Source organism: Quercus lobata, chromosome 2, assembly GCF_001633185.2.
Source record: "Quercus lobata isolate SW786 chromosome 2, ValleyOak3.0 Primary Assembly, whole genome shotgun sequence".
NCBI lineage: Eukaryota > Viridiplantae > Streptophyta > Magnoliopsida > Fagales > Fagaceae > Quercus > Quercus lobata.
This window is the reverse complement of record NC_044905.1, coordinates 73,587,343-73,596,131: the sequence shown is the minus strand read 5'-3', so window position 1 is coordinate 73,596,131 and position 8,789 is coordinate 73,587,343.

The window sequence follows — 8,789 nt, the reverse complement described above, 5'->3', positions numbered from 1 at the left end:
TTGAAACAAGAGGTATAGAAAAAGTCATTTTTCTTTAGCAATTTTATGAAACAAAGTCTAACAAGATACATAGCTACAGTTAACACTGAATTATATAAACTATCTATTATACGTGGAACAAGAACTTGGAGACAATGTCACTTTGCAAGAAATAGAAGTGGTATCAACTCAAAACATAACAAAAGTGAAATGTCCTATGATATTTAAAAGATTTTTTTTTTCATTAAAAAAAAATTAAAAAAAGATATTTGTTTTGTGATGCGTTTGGATGGCTATCAAACTATCTATCATTTTGCCATTTTGGAAGGAATGTAATAGAATGATTATATATATATAGAAGGATTTGTTTAAAATTTAAATTGAAAGAAATGAATCAAATGATACCCTTAAAGTGTGGATGAAATGTTTTATAATTCTTAAATTTATAAAAGATACTAGTGAAAGTTCCACGTGTTGCATGGCTTTAATCCTGAATTTTCTTTATATATATTTTTTGAGAAATTATAACTAAATGAGTTATTATTTCATGATTTTATAATTATTTTCTAACTAAATGAATGATTATTATAATATAACATGCATAATTTTGTATATTTGTCCTTATATATAATATCTGTAATTAAGATTATCAATAAAAACCTTTCTAATTTTTTTTTTTTAATAACTCCTTATTTATTAATGAAGGTGATGATTTTAACTCAAGCAATTAAATCTTTTATAATACTTGCATATTATTGTTACTTGCATATGCGTAAGTTGCAACTTAAAAAAAAAACAATAAACAAAAATATGGGGTGCAAGAGAGATTCTATGGCAAACACAGACAGACTATTACTCATCAGTACTAATTTCCATACCACCGACAGATTAACTTGAGTTAAATTTACCTACTTAGGTTACTTTACCATGGTTCATTTCACCTATAAAAGAGACGGACTACGAAGATAGAAGATAAGTTTCTAAGTTTCTAAGATTCTAAGCTTTTAAGTTCCAAGTTTTAGAAAGCCTTTTGTAATAGCCTTCCCTCTCTCTTAGAAAGACTTTTGTACTCTCTCCTCATCTTGTAATCTTGTAACCTTTCTCTTCAGACAGTTTTATTTTCAAGCTTATATCAAAGACAACAGTTTGTTTTTAAGTTTATCAAAGATTGAAGTTTTTATTCAAGTAAGATTTTACTAGTTTCTGTTTTCATATTCCATACTTCATTTTAACCTTATTTTGAATATATCTATTTTGCCATTTTACTTCTTTATTATCTATTTTATCATTGTTTATGCTTCCACATTACTGTTGTGCTCTCTCCTGGATAGTCATTGGTATTAGAGCATCCGGATCATAAAACACCTAATGAACAGTGAATAATTTATGCAGAAAAAACAGTGAACAGTTTTTCAAGTAATGCTGAACAGAAAATAGTTTTATGCAAAATGCTAAAAATAGTTTATGCAGAAAACAGTGAACAATTTTTATGAAAAAACAGTGAACAGTTTTAATTAATGCAGAAAACAGATTTTACGAATGCAATAAGCAGATTTGAATATACAGTAAACATGATGTAGCACCAACTGTGGCATGAGTAGTTTTTTGAAGAAACGTCACCAACCCGCTACTGTAGTCATACGAACCACGTGCGCCAACAGATGCCACTGTTTCACATGTGCTGCTCAAAAGCTCGGCACGATTTCACACACTGTCTAGTCATATCATCCACATTCATGAGAATACTTAAATATATGAATAATCATACGCTGTTGCTAGGGACATAGCACTGTGTCAATTAAATATGATGCTCTATTCAAGAACACTGCAACTACCGCCCACATCTTCAAATCTCACTATGACATTGGAAACATTTAAAATCCTGTTCATGTAGTGTTTTTCCAACCTGTATTGACATGACAAGCCCTAATAACTGAAATTATAATGCTTGGAACATGAAATGAGGTTATAAATGCACAACAATAATGATCTTATTTCTACCCCACTAACTTTGTAGATTGACTAAGCTATGAGTCACAACACCTCAACATCAAATCGTACAATGCGAAACAAGTTTGGATCTACTTCAGCAAATGGATTATCACAAGTTCCAGTAGATCAACAACTACAGACATACACAGGCCACTATGGAGGGAAATGGGTTGGAAAGAAGAGAGATTTCTTTAATATGCCAATATACACGTACGAGAGTCTTAGAAGTGTTAAGCACATCATGGTCGACAAACATAAAAAACTAAGTATAGATACCACCGCAATAGAGTTCACTGTAGCAGAACCACCATGGTCAACCCTATACGAGAAGAGGTGTGAGTTGGAGGTGTATTGTCAATGGCATGGGTTACGAGTTCCTAAGGCACGCTTAGCCGAGTTACCTAGAGATGAACCTGCCAATATACTTGCTCATCTTGAACAAGAGAACAATCAAATGTAAAGGCGATTAGACCATTTTCATGCAATCCAAAAAGCTAGGAAGCATCTAAAGGGGAAAACACAAGAGCGAGCCATCAAGTCTATTAATGAAGTTACTGTGTTAGATGATGAAAGAGATATTTCAGACTTCTCAGATTCAAGTAATGATGATTTCCAAAAATTTCTACCTACGAACATTAGACGTTGTTGTTAATGTTTACACGTTCTATGCAATACAAAATGTCGTTGTTAATGTCTGACAACTGATGATCATGTACATTCAACTTTTGCAAATCTAAAGATTAACTGTTCATTAGTTTTGGCTAAGTTTATATGAAGTCACTTGCTCATTTTTTCCCTGCTGTTCTTTGTGGCTACATATGAATCTTGTGTTTTGGTTGGACAATGTCCTCTGCTTTGAAATGTAAGAAACACCTTAGGAAGTGAAATGCCTCCAGTTAGATATGTTGATGTTTCCAATATTCTGTTTGTGTAATTTGAAATGTTACACACATAACACTTATCACCCAAAATAGATTTATTGTACATTACTTGTTGAGCCCTGACCAGAAGTACCCATGTGCTATTACTTCTAACCAGTAGTCACAGATTATGGGAAGAGCGTTTCGACTAGCATCCTTGAAAATGACCAAAGATAGTAAACAGTTCTACATGTGCTGCTCAACAGCTCAGCACTGTTGAGCCCTAACTAGAAGTACCCATCCACACTCACGTGAATACACAGATATGCAACCCTTTGTAATGCACTGTTTTCAAGGATGCAAAGCATCCCTAGAAAGTTTATGCATTAATTTTGGGGGTGAGCTGTCCACCATTGCTACAATGATATTCGCAGTGCTGCATATGCTACTCAACGATTTGGTACGTTCTTTGATTTTCCATTGAGTTTACATGATTTTGTTCATTCAACAATTTTGAAATTTTCATCAAATCAGAATAATTAGTACATTAGTACACAGTTTTAAATTGAATTTTCACAATTTTGTACATTTGACGACTTCAAATTTGGACAATCTGTACATCTAATGTAATTAATTTTCCATTGAGTTTACTCAATTTGGTATGTTCTTCAATTTTCATTTGAATTTTCACAATTTTACACACTCAATGAATTTGAATTTTTAAACAAATTCATACGATCTGTACATCTAACGTACATACTTTTCCATTGAATTTTCATTATTTTGTACTTTCAATGAAGTCAAATTTCTCAACAAGTCTAGACTATCTGTACATCTTATGTACACCTTCACGATTTGGTACGTTCATCGATTTTCCATCAATTTTTCCCGAATTTCTACATTCAACTAATTCGAACTTTTTTACAAATTCGAATTATTGGAGGCATTTACCATTAGGTGATTTATACAAATCATTCATTTTTCTTTCATGGAGTGTGTCCATTATTCGTATGGTTACATATTTAAAAAAACACAAAAACCATTTAAGTGCAATAAACGCGCCAATGCTAAAAGCAGTTTATGCAGAAAAACAATAAACAATTTTTATGAGAAAATAGTAAACAGTTTTAATTAATGCAAAAGACAGATTTTATGAATGCAGTAAGCAGATTCGAATATACAGTAAACATGATGTGCAGAGAGCAAATTTTATTAATGTAGAAACAGATTTATCAATGCAGAAAAATAGATTTGACTATTGTGAAATTCAAACATGAAAAAGCATTCAGATTTGGCGTTTAGATTTAGAAAAAACGATTTCACTAGGTGTTTTATGAGAAAACAGTGAACAATTTTTTTAATAGTAAACATAAAATAATTTACATAGAAAAGATAGTGAACAATTTTGTAAATAATGCTAAACAGAAGATAATTTTATGCAAAATGCTGGAAATTGTTTATGTAGAAAACATTGAACAATTTTACTTAATGCAAAAAACAGATTTTATGAATGCAATAAGCAGATTCAAATATACAATAAAACATGATGTACAGAGAGCAAATTTTATTAATGTAGAAATAGATTTTATCAATGCAGAAAAACAAATTCGTTCATTTTGAAATTTAAACATGAAAATGAATTCAGATTTGGCTTTTAAAATTAGAAAACAAGATTCCACTAGGCGTTTTATGAGAAAACAGGGAATAATTTTTTAAATAGTGAACAGAAAATAATTTACACAGAAAATAGAGTGAACAATTTTTTAAATAATGCTGAACAGAAAATAATTTTATGTAGAATGCTAGAAATAGTTTATGCAGAAAACAATGAATAATTTTTATGAGAAAACAGTGAACAATTTTACTTAATGCAAAAAACATATTTTATGAATGCAGTAAGCAGATTCGAATATACAGTAAACATGATGTGCAGAGTGCAAATTTTATTAATGTAAAAACATATTTTATCAATGTAGAAAAACAAATTCGTTCGTTTTGAAATTTAAACATGAAAAAGCATTCAGATTTGGCTTTTAAAATTAGAAAACAAGATTTCACTAGGTGTTTTATGAGAAAACAATGAACAATTTTTTAAATAGTGAACAGAAAATAATTTACATAGAAAAGAGAGTGAAATTTTTTTAAAATAATGCTGAACAGAAAATAATTTTATGCAGAATGCTAGAAATAGTTTATGCAGAAAATAGTGAACAATTTTTATAAGAAAATAGTGAACAGTTTTACTTAATGCAAAAAACAGATTTTATGAATGCAATAAGCATATTCGAATATACAGTGAACATGATGTACAGAGAGCAAATTTTATTAATGTAGAAATAGATGTTATCAATGCAGAAAAAAAAATTCGTTCATTTTGAAATTTAAACATGAAAAAGCATTCAAATTTGGCTTTTAAAATTAGAAAACAAGATTTTATTAGGTGTTTTATGAGAAAATAAGGAACAATTTTTTTAAGTAGTGAACAGAAAATAATTTTCACAGAAAAGAGAGTGAACAATTTTTTAAATAATGCTGAACAGAGAATAATTTTATGCAGAATGCTAGAAATAGTTTATGCAAAAAACAGTGAACAATTTTTATGAGAAAACAGTGAACAGTTTTACTTACTACAAAAAAAAAAAAAGATTTTATGAATGTAATAAGCAGATTCGAATATACAGTAAACATGATGGGCATAGTGCAAATTTTATTAATGTAAAAACAGATTTTATCAATGCAGAAAAATAGATTCAATTATTGTGAAATTCAAACATGAAAAAGCATTCAGATTTGGCGTTTAGATTTAGAAAAAACGATTTCACTAGGTGTTTTATGAGAAAACAGTGAACGATTTTTTAAATAGTGAACAGAAAATAATTTTATGCAGAAATGATAGTGAACAATTTTTTAATAATGCTGAACAGAAAATAATTTTATGCAGAATGCTAGAAATTGTTTATGCAAAAAACAGTGAAAATTTTTTATTAGAAAACAGTGAACAATTCTACTTAATGCAAAAAACAGATTTTATGAATGCAGTAAGCAGATTCGAATATACAGTAAACATGATGGGCAGAGTGCAAATTTTATTAATGTAGAAACAGATTTTATCAATGCAGAAAAATAGATTTGATTATTGTGAAATTCAAACATGAAAAAGCATTCAGATTTGGTGTTTAGATTTAGAAAAAAACGACTTCATTAGGTGTTTTATGAGAAAACAATGAACGATTTTTTAAATAGTGAACAGAAAATAATTTACGTAGAAAAGAGAGTGAACAATTTTTTAAATAATGTTGAACAGAAAATAATTTTATGCAAAATGCTAGAAATAGTTTATGCAGAAAACCGTGAACAATTTTTGTGAGAAAATGGTGAACAATTTTACTTAATGTAGAAATTAAATTAATATTTTGAAATTAAAATCTCTATATTTTACAATGCTTCTATTTAAATAAATAAAAATGTAAAAAAGCTACTTATTTTTATGTTTATGTTTATTTGTCAATAATCCAAAAAAAAAAAAAAAATTACAAGGCACTCAAGCATGGTGAGCTCGAGTACCTTAGAAATAAAATAAAATAAAAAACAGCATTTTATTATGTAATGGTACTCGAGCCTGATATACTCGAGTATTGTGTTGCATGGTACTCGAGTTTACCATGCTCAAGTACCACATAATTTTTTTTAATTGCCCAATTTCCACCTCAGCAGTGCCACGGTAGCAAAACTTCTAGGAACTCGAGTTTAAGAAACTTGAGTACCATAAAAAGTGGTATTTTCCTATATAGTTCCAAAACAATGGTTTTTTACAAAAAAATTCAGAAATTGGTGGTATTTGGCCATTTTGGCCCAAGAAAATGAAAGAAAATCCTAATATTTTAATTTATGTTTTTTTGTTATATTTTTCTGACTTAGAATTTCTTTTTCAATTTAAAGGATGACATAATAGTTTCAAATAATAATAATTGCTGACCTTGTATTTTTTAAATGCCAAATAAATTTTTTAATATTTATTTTAATGATCACGTCACTTTTATACTTGTCAATAATGCACTCTTTTTATTATGTAAACTATTTTCATTAGTGAAATGATGGTAAAAACTAAATTGAAAACAAATTTCGAGTTTTGGAAACCAAAACAAGAAAAGAAAAAAATATATATGGAGACCAATATGAAAATTGGCCTAAAATATAAGTACCAAAAAGTATTTGCTCCTATATAATATTAATTTTATTGTGAATCTTTTGGTAATATTAATTAACTAAACGACTGTTTATTATATAATTTCTGGATTCTAAAACAATATTTCTTTAGTCATACACTTTCGCATGGAAGGACTTTTTGAATATTTTTGATAAGTTTTAGTAACAAATTATGTGAATTACTGTTACTGTTAGTTAATAATGACTCTTTATGGCTATGGATTGAAACAATTTAAAAGGTTCGTGTTTTTAAGTACAATTTTTTAAAATTTTGGTTTCATTTAAAATCACCAAAAACAATATAGCATTTAGGTACTTTATTAATTAAAGTATTTAATAAAAGGTAACCACTTTTTTTTTTTTTAATGAGAAAAAGGGTAACCACTTGGTCGAACAACAAGATAGCCACTTAAGACTGCAATTTCGTTATTTATACTATTTATAAGCGAATTCTCATCTTTAGACTTGATTTTTATGTGGTTTAGAAATACCTCTAAATCTTAGATTTAATCGGGAAAAAACTTAAGGAGAACTTGGTAAAAATATATCTCTAATTCTATTTAAAATGGCTATGAAATAAGATACTCTCCTACTAATCTATGTCTTCAAAACAAACTTATCCCAAAAAAAATTCTTTAAGAAAAGGAAAATATGATGATAGGCCACAAACTGAATGACCCCTTATGATAAAAATTAGTTAATTAATTAGTCAAGTTATTAATTAATCAATTTATCATATAAACGCGTGGTAGCACAAATAAATCACCAATAAACTAATAATGCAGCGGAAAATAAATAACACAATGATTTATTTACGAATGGAGAAAACCTAACGGCAAAAACTCCACCGGGTGATTTTCAGGTCACCACTCCCGAAACTCCACTATTATAACAACAAGCAGTTACAAGTAAAGGAATTCCAAGTACCTTACCAACTTACAATTGAACCCTTACCCCAATACCCAATTGGACTTGTTCTGTAGTGACAGTTCCCCTTTCAGTCACACGACTCCCAAGTACGTGACTAACCAATTGCACGGATCCCAGTACGAGACTTCAATCACCAACTAAGAAGGTTGTTGGTTGCAAAATTCTTCAGTTCATCCATACGATGAAGATCAAGAAGATGCTTGGTCACAAAACCTTACAGTGCACATACACAGCAACTTCTTCAAGAGAAAGAGATGAACTAAGGCAAAAACTTCATCTCTAGTCACAATTTGCTTGAACAGAGTTTGCTCAAAGCTTGTGCAACTTGTGAACTGTTTGATGGCCCTTAAAACAATCCTTTTATATGTCTAGGGTTAGGAGAAAAGAAGGCCCAAATACATATTCACGGATCCCAAGAAAATCATATTTGAATTCTGAAAATCTTAAACCTCGACAGATAGGAAATGTCGAGTAGGTGTCGAGCACACCTAACTTTGAACAACTTTCTTAAGCTCGATAGATACAGCTGTCGAGCTTTAATGAATTTGCACTATCAACTTGTTTTCTTGGACAGACTTGAAGGCTTCAACACTTGATCTTGAAACATGGTTTCTTGAAGTATTTAAACATATCCTAAATCTACCCAAATACAAGTAAAATGCGTTTTGTCAAAGAATAAGCCAATTACATAAAGTCATGACATATTTTCTTAACATGTGAAACACATATGTCCTAACATATGACACTAGACAAAAAAAAAAAAAAAAAAAAAAAAAAAAAAAAAAAAAAAAAACCCTCATCACATCGCAAGCTCAAAGGGCC